Genomic DNA, 18668 nt, shown 5'->3' with positions numbered 1-18668 from the left:
GTCAGGACAAAATAAAACATAATTTTACAGTATTTGAGGATTTCACACAACTAAAGAAAAATGCATTAGAGCTCAGGATGCATGATGAGATGTAGTTTTCCTTCCTCCATCAGGGAATCGCAGAACCTGAGCTGCAGTCTCTGAAGACATATGTTCCCTGACTCAAGGGCCTGGGCAGATATAGATGAGTGTGACTCCTGCCATGGTTATAAAGGTGGAGGAGCATACTCCATAGTCAAGGTCAATGTCAACTCTCAGTCCCTATGAAGTTGTATTCAGGCTGGGTGCTCTGTTCCTTCCTTATGACTAATAAACATTGAAGAAATAAGGCAGGTAATTTTTTATTTTATCTATGAATAATACATTCAGGATTCTATTGATTTTTATTAGAGTAATATGAAAAGATATAAATATTCAAACAAATGGGCCCATTTCTGACAGCACAGTAAGCATGGACAGGCTCTGGGAAGACAGACCCTGGCTAGCAGTGGTGTGGGTGAGATGGTGGAACTGACGCTCTCACTTCTCTCTGTACAAGTGTTCCACACTAATTACATATGCACATATACATACCTACACATTTATATTTCTCCAGGGTGAGTTTTTTGATCAAATCATTTGTGTAACATATCCATTAAAGAGATAGAAAGAACCACATCAAGGTTTAAGAAAGCCCTGACTGAAATAAGACTTCACTGATCAGTCTAATGTTTTGAAGAGCTGAGGGTGTGTTCTGGGAGGTATACTTTCAGTCAGCAGTCCTGGAAAAGCTAGGATGTAGCTGCCCTTAAGCTGAAGGCAAGACCCAGCCTGCTGTTTGTGTGAGCCTTAGTATGGTTTACCACTGGAAGATTCAAATAAACAACTGGATGAGTGAAAATATAAAATATGATTCAGAATAGAAGGAAAATCCCAGTCTAGGACACACACACACACACACACACACACACACACACACACACACACACACGCTGTGGGGGATGGCAAGATGACTCAATTAACATACATGTGAGTATTCTTATTCACATCAAAACTTTAACTGCTTTGGATTGTTAATAGTATTGACAAGTATTTTGGAAAACTTAACTGTCAAAATGATTTAATAAGTGTTGGTGAGAATGTGGAGAAAAAAGGAATCACTTACATACTGTGTATGGGAGTATAGATAATCATAGCCACAGTGGAAGACAACAGAGGTCCTTCACAAAATGTAAAACAGGGCCAGTGATATGGTTAAGTGAGTACAGGCAGTTAGTCCAAATCCCAATGTCTTAGGCTATAACCCTGGAACCCATGTGGTAGAAAACTAACTCTCAAAAGCTATTCTCCGACCTCTCTATGTATGCTGCCTACCCCAAAAAAATAAACCTAATAAAAAATTTAAAAAATAGAGCTGATGTGATGGCACTTGACCATAATTCCAGCACTTGAGAGGCTGAGGTCTTAAATCCAAGTTTAAAGCTATTCTGGGCTACCTAGTAAGAATTCGTCCAAAATAAATAAATGAATGAATGAATAAACAAATAGTAAAACCACCAAATGATCCAGCAGTCTGGCTATTAAGTCTTGCTACTCAATGAAACAAAATTTCAAAGAAATATCTGCACTTTCATGTTTGTTACTGTGTTATTCACAACACCAAGATATGGAAATGATATCTGCTAACAGATGAATGGTACAGAAAATGTGTGTGCATGGTGTGTGTGTGTGTGTGTGTGTGTGTGTGTGTGTGTGTGTATGTATGTATGTATGTATGCTATTTAGTCATTAAAAAGGATTTTCCCCCTACTTTTTACAGTGCACATGAATGTAACACGAATCTTAAATGGTCTTATTAACAAAAATAAACCTGGAGCCAGGTATTGGGGTGAATGCTGACTTATCAGAGAAACACAAAAGCCACAGCTAATCTCACCTCACCAGTTCCTCAGCTGATCTTGTTTCCTTAAACTGGAAGCCTCTGTGTCCTTATCCAAATGGAACTGCTGCTAAAAGCCTAAAAGCTTAACATATTTAGTTCCTGGTCTTCACGCTTTATATACCTTTCTGTTTCCTACCATCACTTTCTGACATTAAAGGTGTGTGTTACTATGCCTGGCAGTTTCCAGTGTGGCCTTGAACTGACAGAGATTCCGGATCTCTGTCTCCCAAGTGATAGGATTAAAGGTGTGTGTGCCACCATTTTCTGGCCTCTCTGTCTGTCTAGTGGCTGTTCTGTTCTCTGACCCCAGATAAGTTTATTAGGGTGTACAATATATTGGGGGACACAATATCACCACACATGAACCTGTAGGTCGCGGTGCTAAGTGAAATAGGCCAGTCATAGGAAGACAAACACTGCATAATGTCACCCATGTGTGGAACCCAAAGTTTGAAAGTAGAGTGGTAGATGCCATTTATTTGATCTGTTTTTCTTAATAGTTTTATTTACTGGTTTTCATTTAATTTTTATTTTAAATAAGCATTATTTTAATTATACATATTTTTGTGGGATGCACTGTGGTAATTCTATTTTTATATATGATATACTGATCAGCCAGGGTGATTAATGTTTCCATTTCCTCAGTACTTTGTGTTCAGAATCCTTAGTGTCTTCTAGTAGTTTAGCTGATTCACAGCATGCTATTATGAATTGCAGCCATTGCGCTGTGCTGTAGAAGATGGGACTGTTGTAGAAAATGGGACTGTTCCTTCTGTCACCTAACTTTATTTTTTTAACTTGTAACCCATACTTGAAATGTCAGTTTCTAAGTTGGAACTAGATCCTGTAATTTGTGTATTACCTTAAAATCAAAGAGTGACACATTCTCTCAACATCACTGAGAGACAGGACATAATTATGTCCACTGAATACATTTTAAAAGGATTGTGGGTACTAAAAATTTTAATTATATTTTGATTTAGCCACAAAGCAATCAAACCCAAGTGACTTTATTTTCATGTGAATGATCACTTTAAAGGAGCAGATGAAAAATGCTAGTTTAATTAATAGTCACCACATTAAGGAAAATCATTTAATTTCCCATCCCAATGGTAGTGGTACAAGTGTTAATTTTGTATTTTCTAAATTTATGAGCAAAGTCTATAAGAAAGTGTCTTTGCACTATCACAAGGATAACTTGTGATCTTGTCAAACATCACTCAACACAGAAAGGCGGCATGTGGCCTATAGTGTCTGAAATTGCTTCATGATAAAGCAACATTTGGAGAATTTGGTGTTCTCCAACCATTAATATTAGAGAGCAAGTATTTGGATGTAAATTAATGCATTCTTTAATAAGGGCAGGATTGCACAGATAGCTTTTTAGAAATTACTAAGAACAAAGGGCAAGCTGTTTTCCTTGCATTTCTCTATTCCTAATTTGGTGTCTAACAGATGAGCAAATCTTACTGCTGTTACCCACATCTCCATCCCCACCACTGTTCCTCCAATCTAAAGTCCTATCTCTTACTCCTCAGACTACTTTATGGGAACCTTCTATCTTCCTGCTCCTACTATTAAGTCTCTGATCAATTTTCATTATAGCAGTCAGAGTGGCCATTCAAAAACATTTAACCAGATCACACCTTCATAGTATTTAATTTAATTTTTTAATTAAAAAAATTACTTTATTTATTTATTTATTTAGTGTGGGAGGGCAAATGAGCCACAGTGCGTTTAGACATCAGAGGTCAACTTTTGGAAGTTAGTTCTCTCCTACTGTTTGTTTCCAGAAATCAACTCAGTCATTAGGGTTGATGGCATGTGCTTTTATTCATCTATAGAGCCATCCTCTCAGTCCTCACAGTATTTAAAAACCTCCCAATAGTAGTATATAACAGAAATATGTACATGTGTGAATCCTTTTGTGACCCAGCTTCTGCCTGCCAGTCTGACTAGCATAACACTTTCTCTGTTCTACGGCTTTCTAACTACCCTTGATATCAGCACAGCCAATTAGGTGCCACTTTCTCAAAGTCCCCATCTTCATACTCTAGCATTCTGTGTCAATTACCCACAGTTCACTCATTTCTAGTGGGTGTCACACATGTATATTTGTTCCATTATATGGCAGACAGAGCAGATGGTAATCCTACTTATTTTTGCCTTCTGATAGTTGCACTTTTGTGCGACGTCTTCCCCTTGGATATAGAAAGAATCTGTCACTTGTTTCTAGACAATGTCTGATGACAATGGTGGTTGACTATCACTCTCACAGGTTGCAGATAGCAAGGGCAGTGGGATGTCACTGCCACGGATTCATTCGGGCACATTACAAAAGAATCCCTTTTAGTAGCTGGCTTGCTCTGCTCTCTCTTCTCTGGCTTTGAAGTAGCCATCTGTCAAGCTGTGAGAGGCCCCTGTGGAGATGCTTGCATGACAAGAGCTGTGGGTGGCTTTTATTAACTGAATAAAACAGTGAAGTTCAACCCTTGCAAAGAACTAATTACTTGAAAGAGGTATCAAATCCCAGGTAAGGACCCAAGCTTCATTCATACTTGATTTCAGCTGTACAGGACCCCAATCAATTTGGCTACATTCCACTCATGACCAACAGTAGCTATGTGATAATAAAGTTGGGTTGTTTGACTTGCAAAGTCAGTGGTAATTTATTATACAATAGATGAGCACTATACAGGCTTCTTGTCTCCCACTTGCTAGATTGTAAGCTCCAGTGCTTAGAAGATTGCTGGCCATGTAGTCTTTAACAGTTATTTGTGAAAAGAATGAATGAAATCAATTAGATTGTGAAACAATTGAAATGACAATTAAAATACAACACTGAGTCAGTAGAATGAACAGACAATAAGTACATGATGTCCAAATGATGGATTTAAGATTGAGTAAACCTAGATTTCAACAGCAGGTCAAGTGGGACCGCAACAAGGAAATGGTTTTACCTCTAGTTTTTTGATGTTGTTTTGTTTTGTTTTTTGCCTTTTTCTTTCTTCCTTAGATTATTTTATTTTTAGTGTGTGTGTGTGTGTGTGTGTGTGTGTGTGTGTGTGTGTGTGTGTGTATTTGTCTGTCTGTCTGTGTGTCTGCCTATCTGTCTGTATTGTGCTTATACCCAGGCGTGCCTGCCGAGGCCAGGAAAGGGCGTTGGATTTTCTTGGATCTGGAGTTACAGGAAGTAGTGACCCACTCAATTTGGGTACCAGGAACTGAACTCCGGTCCTCTTCAAAAGCAGCAAGTGCTTTTAATTGCTGAGAGTCATCTCTTCACTTCTTATTTCTTAAATGATGATGATAATGCTTATTTCATATATAAGTAGGTCATAGGGAAGGATTAAAAATACAGCATTTGACATCTAAAACATCATAAGCATGCAGAAAACTAACTATACAACAGAATTCCACTTTTCTATTTGTTTTTAATTGTTTTCTCAAAAAGAAGGAGAGTTTGTAAATGCCATATAACTAAAGAAATTCTTAACACAAGTTTAATGAGAATTTTGGAATTTAAAAGAAAGGCAAGTGTGATATAAGGAGGAAAGACAAAGGCTACTTTTGTAATGCCAAGTCATGATTTAGAAAGGCATCAATGAAAATAACAAACAAAATAAAAATCAAACTTTTAAGAAATTATTTGGGATTTTAAAAGCTATTTTGAAAATACATAACATTTACTGAGCACTTATACTGTGGCAGGCACCCAACTTGTATTAGAGCTACACTTTAATGTACATTTATTTAATGTACAATATAAGAGCACTGCATAATGGAGCTCATTTTACAAGTAAGAAAGATTCGAAGACAAATCACTTGCTTTCTGTTAGATCTGTATTACTTGCTCTTTTCTTGGCCTCTCATCATAACAACTACACTTAATACTTCTCTGTCCTGTAGCTTCTGGGGTAATAGAGCCAATGGGAGGCATTGAGATATAAGGAAGGGAGGGAGGGAGAGAGAGAGAGAGAGAGAGAGAGAGAGAGAGAGAGAGAGAGGGAGGTATGTCTCCTGTTCTCTCAGCTCCCAGGTTTCTCTAGGAATAGTACCTTCCCTTTGCCTGTACTTCCTAAGAGGCCGGTCATTTTTTTATGAGCTTAGCTACATGAGGTCATCCCTATTTTAGTTCCCACTAGGTTCTGGAAACATCTTCACCTACTGATGGTTCCCCTGGCCTTGAATAATAGACCTACTTCCTATTGTTATGAATCTCTTTAGTCTTATTATCTTCTGATGGACATCTGAGCAATTCTATTATTTGAATAACCAGCTTCATAATTTAAGCTTCCTTTGTTTGAGGGACTAATTCATTTCTACTTCTAACTTTATCCTAACTAAAGTTTTAAATATAAAATTCAAGTAAAAATTTCAAATAATCTTCAAAGCCTGTACTTTTGTTATTATGAAAAAAATTACTTTCTCCAATGGCAGAAAAAAAATGAGTGTGTTTCATATGACCATTTGTCACAGAGTAATTAAGTATAATTTAAATATATAAAAACACAAGACTGTCAGTAATAATTACTGTATCTTCTAAAAAGTATGATGTTATTCTTACAAACATTATTGCTTAAATCTTCAACAATGGTTAAATACTTTTTCCTAGTTTCACAATATAACTTTTGCTAGACAGTGTACCACACTAATTTTATTTTGTTGAATTAAATTTTAAATATTTTTAGAAAAAAATACCCAATGCTGTAGTTCTAGAAATTCTAAATATCATTTCTCTTGCTATAATGTAGAAATGCAAAATTACAAACACTGTACAATCAACTAACATAATTGACTTTGTTTGAGAAAGTAGAGTTTGATAGAAGATGACAAAGAAAATGACCTTAGTCTTGATGGTGCACTGAGACTACTAGGGTCAAACTGATAAATGTTTTTCAAAAATACATACTATTTATCATTATGTCTCCTTTTATTTGGACTTTCAGATTTATACTTGAATTTGGAAAAGTATCCAAAAAAATTTGATTATCTGAAACTGGTCCAGTTTTTTAAAGTACTTGGAGTTAAATTCTCAGTAGGAGAATCCTCTACCTGCTCTATTACAATGATAAGCAATAACAAAGACTGCATTGGAAGGTGACTTTGAAAAAGATGTAGTGACTATATAGAAAAGATTAAAAGCTGAAATACTAAGGCTTTTGCTTCCAACTACATTGGATGAAGTAATAGCTTAGAATTCTTAGCCCCCAAAGCCATCAATTTGAATAAGATACAATATAGAACTACTATAGAATAAAATAAAGTATGATGCCTGTGAAGTCCCAAATACAAGTCTCAATATAGCTTCAAATATAACTTAAATTCCATATCATACTTTCTTGTACTCTGAAGCAATCTGTAAAACCAAGTTAGGAATCGGGAAAAATTTGCAGATTTGTATTTTCGGCAATAGCAGTCTAAGAATTCACATCTTTCTTCAGTTATGAAAAATTCTTAGCTAATTCTTACCCCAGAATTTTACTGAATGGTGGAACTTCCTGTGGTTTTCTTGGTTCTAAGCTGTTCCGTCACATACAGAACATTACACCCTTCTTTGTTACACTCATGTAGAAGTGTGACATTACCTTTTAATTTGATGACCTCTTTCTTTGTCCCCACTATAGAGACTAAATCCTCTATTAAGTTTTCAGTTGCTCTAAATATGTGGACATATTTAGAATTTTAGAAATTGAATTTTTTTGTAAATACCTCTGTTCTTGTTTCATTTTTGCCTTGTCTGATTTCTTCCTTTACTAAGAATTTTTTCTTTTACCTCTGTATTTAACTATATTTTAAAATTAGTAATTTTCAGATTTCTCTTATAGTTATTTTACCTTCTGTAATTTATTCTTGATTGTCCATACCATTTGTTAACTTTATTACTGTCATGTAAACTTGCTTGTTCTGAAATTTTGATTTGTGAGCTCCAATGTTAGTTTATCTATTCTTTCTCCCATCTCCCTCTATTCACCCTCCCTCTTGAGTTTTGAGATGACTGACAAAAGTCAAGTGGTGTTCCCGGCTTCGTGGACTTAGGCTCTGCTGTCACTGTCAACACACTGACCTAGTTATGGGTCTGGAAGTGCAGAGTCAGTTCCTGACTAGAAAAGCTTGTTTGCTTTCTCTAGCTTCCCTGGTGACTTTGGCTTCACCTGTGGCAAGAGCTGGTTTGAGCTTAGGTGGTGTTTCCACTGTGGTGCCCTCATTTAAGCAACCAGCCAGGCTTGCACACTCATGTGTCTAGAGGCACAAGTCAGATGTCTACTGCTTCATTTGCTGTATCATTAAATTTTAATGTGCGTGTGTATGATTTTGTATTTTTATCCTTCGTCAAAATAGAGCAAAGGCTTTACTCCACCTTGACTACTTATTCAGGAATGTATTTCTGAACACAAACACATCTATCTCTTTCAAAGCACACTAGTGCATTTCTTTTTTTTTTGGTTTTTTTTTTTGTTTGTTTTTTTCGAGACAGGGTTTCCCTGTGTAGCTTTGTGCCTGTCCTGGAACTCACTTGGCAGCCCAGGCTGGCCTCGAACTCACAGAGATCTGCCTGGCTCTGCCTCCCAAGAGCTGGGATTAAAGGTGTGCGCCACCACCGCCCGGCCAAGTGCACTTTTCTTTTCCTTCAAATATGTGTGAGTGATGTGGCAGTCATGAAGATCATGCTGCAAATTCTCCTTATACCACCTCTTACTAGTCCTTTCCTTTATAAGTGTTGTTTAAAAGAGTATAAAGACATTGTCACAGTGGTCCTGGTTTGCCTAATGACTGATATAGGATTTGGCCTCAAATGCACAGAAATTCACCTGCCCCTGACTGTAACCAAATTTTAATGCTTCAAATGGGCAGGTAGAATGGACTTTAAGAGAAAAATATACTTTTAGAATAGTGTTAATAAATAGTACATTCAAGGTCCTGATTCCTAGTGCTACAACAAATAATAAATGAAGTGAAAACTAAAATAATATAAAATAGTGTAAGTACTGTGATATCATTAAGAGAAACGTTCCAAAGTTGTTCAACACTTATTCCTCTTACTGGAACCAGCTGGGTTCATATACAAACACACCTGGACAACATATCATATCAAAACACTTCAAGCCTCCTTTGAATAATTTTCCCACCCTGTACTAAGTTCTCTGATGGTCCATCTGTGTCTGTTAATGATATATCTGTCATTTGACAGTGTCAAGAGACCGCTGATTAACAGGTCTCTGAATCTGTCTTTTTAATGTGGGTGGGCAGTTGGAAACTATCTCCAAACAGGGCTGAATCAAAATTAGAGACCAGTGAATCTTTCTCCATAACTTTTAAATCAGGTCTACAAATAGTTCTCAAAAGTAATATTTTAGAATCTTTTATGGCCAGTAAAATGGCTCAACAGGTAAGGCACCTGCTTCCAAACCTGATGACCTGAATTTGATCCCTGGGACCCATCTGGAAGAAGAGAACAAATTTTCACATGTGTGCAAGAGCACATGAACTCACTTACAAATAAATAAAAAGAATCTTCAATGCCATTGTGCCTATTTCTGAAGTGTTGACTCTGTCACCAATGCTCATTTAAACAGTAGTCCTGCTTGTTTTCCTGAACATTACATAAAATCACTCAATTGCATCTCTGCAAGAGGAAAGGAGTCCACAGTCAGGATGTTTGGATTCGAGTCTCTGCATCTCCTGTAAATAATTCTGGTTCTCGAACAACCTGCCTCGAGTCACCTGACTCAGTGTCTCCTGCAGTCAAGTGACTGGGGTGGATGACCAGGATATGGGCTGGGAAAAGGCCCTAAAGCTGTTTTTAGTAGTTTATTTTGCTTTCACATCCTTTTTTTTTTTTTGGTTTTTCGAGACAGGGTTTCTCTGTGTAGCTTTGCGCCTTTCCTGGGACTCACTTGGTAGCTAGGCGGATCTCTGTGAGTTCGAGGCTTTCACATCCTTTTATATAACTTAAGGCCATTCCCAACATTTTTTAAACTTTGCTTTGTACTTTTTTTTAACTCTATTACAGAATTTTTTGGCTTTATGTTCGGTGCCATTTTTATAAAACTTTATTGCTTATAGTTATGTTACTTTCGTGATAATTTCAATTCATTTTTGAAATTCAATGAATTTGCTTGCTAAGCTTCTAGCTAATATAGTGCAGATTGCCCTCCAAGCTTTTGTTGGCATCATTGAATATTTCCTGATATTGGCATCTCATGGTTTTGAATCACCCAGAAACCTTTCCTTTTCCATCTCCCAGACTATTTAAAAAAATTAAGGATTTCTTGGTTTTATGAATGTTTTGCCTGCATACGTGCATGTGCTGCACGTGTATTCCTGGTGGCCACGGAGGTCGGAAGAGGGTCCTGGATCCCCTGGAACTGTAGGTAAGGATGGTGGTGAACCACCATATGGGTGCAGGAATAAGAGCAAGTGCTCTTAACTGATAATCTATCTCTCCAGCCATTCCCAGATTATTATTTTTAAACCATACTTTTCTTTATGTATAGGAATATAGACTACATATTAAATAACAGTGCAATAGAATGATTTTTATCTAGTTCCAAACAGAAGAAAACTTTCGGGTTATAAAAGTCTTCCTCCAAAACACTTGTAAAAAACAGTTTTCCTAAGTGGGTTGATGTGACATATGTGTTCAGTGACTAGTCTCGTCAATTCCTAGAGCACTAGTGGTCAACAAACTACAAAAGTCAGCCCAAGTGTCACAGTTACTGCTTCAGACGAATAGCACGTGTTGAATTGTTTTAAAAGGTAAAAATGTTTCTTGTTGCTTCAATACTCAGATAATTGAAATGAAAGTCAGCCAAACACACACACACACACACACACACACAATCACACAAAAGAAAAAGAAAAAAGAAAAGAAAGGAAGAAAGAAAGAAAAAACATATTAGAATATCAGAGTGGAAACTAGGGAAAAAGAACTTTATATCTTTTTTTTCCCATGTGCCCCTTTGCCTATATTCCTCATCACCTTGGTCTTGGGCTCCTTAAATTCTCTCACATTTAAAACAAGAGCATAGTGCTGGTAGGTGGGATGGCTCAGTGGGTATGATCACATGCTGTGCCAGCCTGTCAACAAGTTCAATCCCCACAACCCCCGGTGGAAGGAAAGAAGTGACTCCTAAAAGTTATCCTCTGACCTCCACACGTGTGCTGTGATACAAGCAAGCCTTCACACACACATGCCACAAACAACTGATGATAAAGAGACACACAGCGAATGATACTTTTTGTGTCCTTGGATTATTTACTCTTTGGGTGCTTGTGTATATGTGTATATGTTCTGGTGCACACATGCCATGCCAGGTCAGAGGACAACTTGCAGGAGTCAGTTTTCTCTTTCCATCGGGTGGGTTCTGGGGCTAAAGATCAGGTTGCTAGCCTTGGAGACAAGCACCTCTACCCGCTGAGCCATATCGATATCCCAATATTCTTTATTCTTGAAGGAATTTAACTTAACTATAAGCTTCTTAAATTTCCTATCAGGTACCGACAGCAAAAAAGTCATATTTATCACAAGTTTCCCAACTAAAAATTATCTGTGTATGCACAATTTTATTTTTGATCAATTACCCTTAGGCTCATGGAAAGAATTTTACACACTGCCTGGATTCCATCATTTTCAAAGTTTCTGGCATTAGATCTAGAACTCTATTTGTAAGTATTCTTTTGTATATTATAATAACTAATTCTGACCTCAATTGGGAGAGATTGAAGAAATTGCTTGTAAGCAATTTTTCCTCATCGATCTGTTGTTTATCTCATGCTCACGTAGAAAATTGAACCTCAACTTTATTCCCATAATAAACAACATGATCTTTTCTTTTTGGCTTTGTGTCTTGCTGGAACCACCATTCCATTACCGATGTACTCATTTCACTCCAAAACTTAGGACCATCAGGGAACAGACACATCACTCAAAGAGCATGTTACCTGGATGTTTCTAGAACTATGGGAATCCCTTCTTATGTGTGTGTATGCGTGTGTGTGTGTGTTGTGCACACGCACACACACACAGAGAGACACACACAGACACACACAAAAATATTGAGTTTAACCCTGAAAACCCTATCTATAATATGATCAGTAGGAATGGAGACTCATTTAACCTACCAGAAATGATGAAAAGTCACTTTTAAAGTGTTGCTGCTATTTTGAACCATACTTGGAATCATCACTAATAACTGTTGTCATGTGAAGGTTAAAGGTCAATGAGGAATCATCTTAAGTTGATGATACCAGAGGGCTGAGTTTGTCAACTTGTCTGGGCTACGCAGTGCCCAGATATTTGGTAAATGTTATTTTGTGTGTGTGAGAGAGGGGACGTTCCTGGATGAGGTTATTACCCTTGAACTGAATGATTGAGTCACCACATGTGGGTAAACCTGATTCAGTCAGCTGAAGGTGGGGATGGAACCAGAGGCTGACCCCCCCCCCCCCCAGGTAACAGGGACCCCCCCAGGTAACAGGGACCCTCCGGCTTGCCTTTGAATTAGGACATTGGAGTTTGTTTTGGGTTTTGTTTTCATTCTTGCACCCAAACTCAAGCATCGGTTCTTTCCAGGTCTCTAGTCTCCCAGAATTCCTGCTGCAATTACACCATCAGCTCATTCCAGAATTCTGATTCTAATTATACCTCAGCTCCTTGGATCTCCAGCTTGGTGACTCATCCTGCAGATCCTAGGACCTGCCCACCTGCAGAAGTACTGATTTGATTCTTTTAAATAAATCTCTTCTCATGTTCTTCTCTGGAGATCTATGGCTAATGCAGACAGTTTAATTTCAGATGCCCATTTTTGGGAAACAGAGCCTCATTTTTAACATACAACATCCCTCTACACACACACAAATACATACATTCCCTAGACATAAGAATAAATGCTAGCCTTAGAGTCAAGAACTGTGTGGTCCGTTAGCTAGGTGTAAAACAAAACAAAACAAAACAAAACAAAACAATAACAACAACAAAACCCTAAAAACCAACAAGAGAAAAACATTTGTAAGTGATCTCTCCTAACATTTGAGAAAAAATAACTAAAGCTGAAACAGGATATCATACTGCAAATGCATTGGTGTTTATTAGCGTAGTGATTATTATTCTCAGTGTTATTCATAGTTTTTGTGTCTTAGGTGCAATGACTTGAAGGAGAAATAACAGAAACACTAAAACTACTTTTAAGAAATCACATATTTGGGGCTCAGTTGGGCTTGTCACCAAGCCTTATGTCCCAAGTGTAAGCCCTGGAAATTGCACTGTGGGGGAAGAGGCCCTACTCTTACAAGTTGTCCTCCGATTTCCACACATGTTCTGTGACATATGCCCGCATGTGCACAAACTGGCGCAGATAATAAATAAGCAAGTGTAGAAAATGTATATACTTTCTTTGAAAATAAAGAGGAGAAATTCATTTAGTACATTTCAGGGAGCAGTAGACATGGCAGGTATGGAAGAGCCTCCTCCTTGGTCAGTATTTTAAGGGGAAGCTGTTCATTGGCCATGTTAGGCATCTTTCCAAGGAACCAAGCCTGATTACCTGACATTCACAGTATGCATGTTTTCTTCAGCAGGTGTCCCACGTCTCTGTCTAAGAACCAAGTAAGCAATGCCAATAGTTGTCAGGTGCTACGCTTTGCTGCTCATGCCATTATGAAAAAAAAAAATGTGTTTGAAGCTATCAAGCAGAAGTAGGAGCTGAGAGATATCCATCACTTTCATGACACAATCCCTAGAAAGGCTCATAGAAATGTTGCACCTTTTGTTACAGTCTGCAGCATCATGTGCTGTGTCTGCTTTTGATGGTGAAGGACATAATGGGAAACGAGTTGACAGCGCTAGGCTTCTTAAGGCCTGTCACCAAGGGACTGTCTCTGACATCTGAGGACATTTCTTACCTCCATGGTGGAATTGCCTCCACACTCAGGAGATCCCATTTTCTCTGCTGACACTGCCTCTTAAATTTATGTCGTGTGTCACAGATGTCTGCAAGAAGGTGGAGCAGAGCCGTTAAGACTTGATGAGGGAGGCACTTCTAATACTCACATGCTGGGCAGCAGCTCAGACTCAGTGTCCTGTTTCCCCAAGAGGAGTGGTTTTTTTCAGGAACTGATTTCTTAGAGCCAATAAGAAAAACTGTAAGGTGTATTCTTTGGTTGACTTGTCTTAATGGTGGATATATTGTTTACAATAGGATTACCTAGCTCCCAAGAGAGGAATAGCTAAGTGCATCGTCAATGGTGCCGCAACATCTTCCTCTGAGAGTCCATGACTTCCCTGTGGTAATGAATTTCATGGACTATTTCTTCTTCTTGTAAAAAATGTTTTATTTATCCTTTGAGAATTACATAGAATATATTATGATCATATTCTTTTCCCCCCTCAACTCCTTCCAGATCTCCACCATCTCTGTATCCCAACTTCATGTTCATTTTCTCCTTTAAAATGAGAAAAACAAAAAACAGGGCCTCTGATTTGTGTTGGCCAACTACTCTTGAGCATCCTGTCCTAGAGTGTGGTTGCTCTATCTGTTGTCACTCTATTGAAGGAATCTGAATTTCCATCTCCCAGAAACTATCAATTATAAATAGCTTCTCGAGAATTTGTGCTCTGACTGCTTCTAAAAGGCTCAGCTCTCCCTCTCCCTTTCTCCCTCTATTTCCTCCCCCTCCCCACCCTCCCTTTCTCCCTCCCCCTCCTCCTCCCCTCTCTCTTTTTGCTGGTTTGCACACTTGGTCGATACATGTTTGTGCATGCATATGGATGTAGGCCAGAGGTCAACCTTGTTTTTGAGACAGTGTCTGTCACTTGCCTAGAGCTCACCCAGTAAACTACGGTGGCTGGGCAGTGAGCCCCTCCTACCTATAGGCCTCCCAGGCAATGAGATTGATTATATGTGTTAACCGCAATAATCTCAGGCTGTTTTACGTGATTTCTGAGGATCAAACTGAGGTTCTCAAACAATGCTACTTGTCTGCCTGAGCTATCTCGATAGCCCCTTATTCTCATTTTTCTCTACTCCTTAAGTTGTGGAGGGTCAAACAGTATTTCCAGTAAAACAAGTTTAAGATCTCAATGAATAGCAAATTCCAGTCATTGTTTCTGTGGAATTTAACCTCTCCCTTTCACACAACTGTTTAGGTTTTCTGTTTCTTTCTGGGGCTGCCAGGCAAGACTTATTCCTAAGAGGAGCCTACCAGCTTTGTTGTAAGGTAGAGCCTTGAAGAGAAATGTTCTCAGCCAAGCTCCTGAGCTAATGGCACCTCTGCTCTGATTCCTCTGGGATTGCCTCTGGCTTTTACAGTCAGGATCTCTTACTTCCTGTTCTGGGGAGGACAGCAGATGCAGCAGAGGAATGATCCTGGGAGCTGAGCCAGCAGCCACCCTTGCCCTCTTCAGGGAGGGCTGGTATCTTCTCTCTCCTTTCTGTTTTCTTCCTCCTGAGTAGACTCACTTTTAACAGAACTCTTCCTTCTCTTGTGCTCACTCCATCCTCTAAGCTCCATATCCCTCCATAGTGAAACTGGTGCCCATGTTCCATCGCCCATCTAATGTAGGGCATCTGTGGCTAACACACCAAGGCACTGCTTGCTGCCAGTGTTCAACCAAAGGGAACTGGTGCACAAGATACTCCACAAGGAAAACACGAGGTGCGGAGTGTCAGGCCCAAAGGGCATCCCCGTCTCTAAAAAATGGCAGGCCCACTGGCTCATCCAAAATTGTGTCTAGGTCCAGCTTCACTTGGACTATGGGAGGATTTGGGGCAGTTAGATAAAAGCCAGGACTCCTGAGAAATGTGTGAAGCCTGTTCCTATCTGTCAAAAGGAGTCACTTTTTTAACCTCTGGCAAAAGCAACATATGACTCTCCAATTAACATATACCTGTGGCACCTATTGGCATATCAAGGCGCATGCTAGCCTCGGGGCTCCCTCAGTCCCCACTCATACGCACTTGCTGTACACTTCAAAGCCCCCTTCCACTCCTCACAAGCTGCCCCTCTCCCAGATCTTATAACTTATTCTACTTACAACCTGGAGATTTTCATCATCTCGCTTCTCTCTGCTTTTCCGAGAAACAGCCTTGGAGCTTAAAACCTTTCTTTTTCTGTCCACAGTGCAGCCATTTGGGTTTCTCTACAGTACCCCTGGAGTACACAGAGTAATGTGGGGGATTCTCTGCATCAGCAGCAGTAAAAGCCTCGTTTTGTGACAGAAGTTTTGAATTCCAAGTATGGTTGGAAGTAGAATATTTAATGGTAGATAGCCATTCAACCTAACAACGGAACTCAAAGCAAAAACATTAAAATGGAAGGAATGACTGGATTGTTTAAATTTTTTTAATGGAAATAAAAATAATTTGCAATGAAAGATGGACTTTAAGACAAAAATTAGGTAGTAACAGAAGCTGAATATCCCCAAAGAACAAAGAAGCCACACCCATGGGAAACACTAGCCTGGTGGGATTTTTAGGTGTGCCCACTCTGAGAAGTTGCTTTAGTTTCTCTAGTGTGAACAAGGAACAAAAATCCTCACATTTTTGGATTCTCATGTCCTCTCCAACCATTTTAGTGCTTCCTTTTCTTTCCTTCCTTCCTTCCTTTCTTTTTTTTTTGAGTCAGAGTCTCTTTATTATGTAGCCTAGGCTGTCCTGGAACTCATTATGTTGACCAGGCTGGCCTTGGACTCACAGAGATCACTCATCTCTGTCTCCTGAGTGCTGGGATTAAAGGCATGGCACCACCACACCCAGCCCATTTTAATGTTTTCAAACACATAATACACTGTGATTTTAGCAAGCTAAGTCATACATAATGCCTGATGTTTACTAAGGAGAGAAAGTTCATGTAAGTGAACTAAAAATTTGAATCTATGATTCTTTTGCGCCAGGTTGATTAATGTATTCTTCTAATAATTCTTCTAAAAAATACTTCTTTTATTCTGTTCAGGTATGTATGCACTGGACTGCTAAGGAAAAGCCCGTTCATGTTAGACTCAGAAATCACTTCTTCCAGGAGATTATAATGTGAGCATGGTTCGTGTTTCAATATGGCGATTACATGTCTTCATGTTAGATTCAGAAATCCCCTCTCCCAGGAGACCATAATGGGCATGGTTCACGTTTGAATGTGGTGATTAAATGTCACTCGAGTACTCCTTTCAACTCCCTATGCTTTACATTTTTCTATCACAACAAAAATATTTTCTATTATGGCCAGAATAAAATCTTGCTTTCTATTCAAACACCTTCTGGTCACCTTTTAAGAACATATGTCAATAAAGATAAGAAAGTGGAAGTCAATTTCTGGCTTTATATTAACACACGCCTTTTAAAATCCTTGCTACAGGTGAGCTCTTTTGTGTGCCCAGGTCCTTCCTATCGGTCCATGGTTCATTTCACCCTAAGAATTTCTTCTCTGGAGCTGAAATGTTCTTGGACATATTCTGAAACCTGCAAAAGTGCTGGGTTTGATCAGACAAAGAAGCTTTTTAAAAGAGAGTGTGTGTGTTTGTTGGCAGTGAAGATTGACGTGTTGCCTGTCAAGCCACTGGGCAATCTGAGGCACAGAAGTTTCCTTTCCAGTCAGAAAGTTCTTAAAGTCCTTAGGAATTAAATCTTGTCAGACGAGAGAGATTGGCTAAGCAATCATTAGAGACACAGATGGACTCCCTGTCCTTCGCTTTTAAGACTCTCTTTCGAGACGGCCATGACTCAATATCTGCTTCCTGACACCGATCTCCTTTGCCTGCTGCTGCACCCTGGCTTCTGCCCACAGAGTTGCCCTGCTGGGCACACTGTCTAGGCTGCTGTCCTCAGGAGCACCATTCCCAAGCCTGTCTATCAGTACCTAGATTCTCCCAGATACAGCTTTATCATATACAGCTGAATTTCTACTTCATACTTCTGTGGCTTTTAGCAAGTACCTATGCCTCAGTCAGACTCAATCAAAAGCCAGCAAGACCCGGGTATAAAACCTTGCTGCCTTTCTCCACTGGAATGGCCTTCCCAGGAAGCTTGGTCTGATCACTCTTACCAGTTCTGTTCTGCAGCGGCTAGCTCAGAAGCCCAAGGCACTGCCCTCACGTGAAGCTATTATTAGGCCAGCACTCTGCCAAGTACAATACACAGAGAAAGGCCAGGAGCAGTTAAGGCGCTTCACTGCACAGGCCCTTGGATCCTACAAGTATTTTCATTTTCTGTTTCTTTCTGGATCCTTACAAAAATTGTGTGTTAGATGCAGCACCCCAATCCCTATTCTATCCGCACCCATCACCACCCCACCCCACCTCTATCTCCACCCCGGCCCCACCCTGTACCCACCCATCCCCACCACACCACACCCTATCCCCACCCCATTCCCACCCCACCTCACCCCTATCTCCACCCCATCCCCACCACACCACACCCCATCGCCACCCCATCACCACCCCCACTACAGGAACATTTGAACTAATAAGGATTCAGGAGTGGCAGATTTCAAACCTGCATCTTCAGACTGTATTTTTCCCCCCACACAAGGAGACCAGTTTTACTTTGTTTTCTTTACTACCCCTTAATTCTCTTATGTACAGACTGTTTCTCAAAAGCTAAGACAAATAAGTGAAGAGGAGGAGACACATGGTAACTGAAGGTGCTGAAGGTGAGTTTGGAGATACATTGTCTGTTCCTTTTAGAAGCATTCTGGGAGAGCAGAATGAGGAAACGCTACATGAGAAAATCACTTGCCTGATATGGCCAGTCTT

The sequence above is a fragment of the Peromyscus californicus genome, unplaced genomic scaffold, assembly GCF_007827085.1.
Source record: "Peromyscus californicus insignis strain IS unplaced genomic scaffold, ASM782708v3 Scaffold_17__1_contigs__length_78620276, whole genome shotgun sequence".
Lineage (NCBI taxonomy): Eukaryota > Metazoa > Chordata > Mammalia > Rodentia > Cricetidae > Peromyscus > Peromyscus californicus.
Note: the sequence above shows the minus strand (reverse complement) of the source record.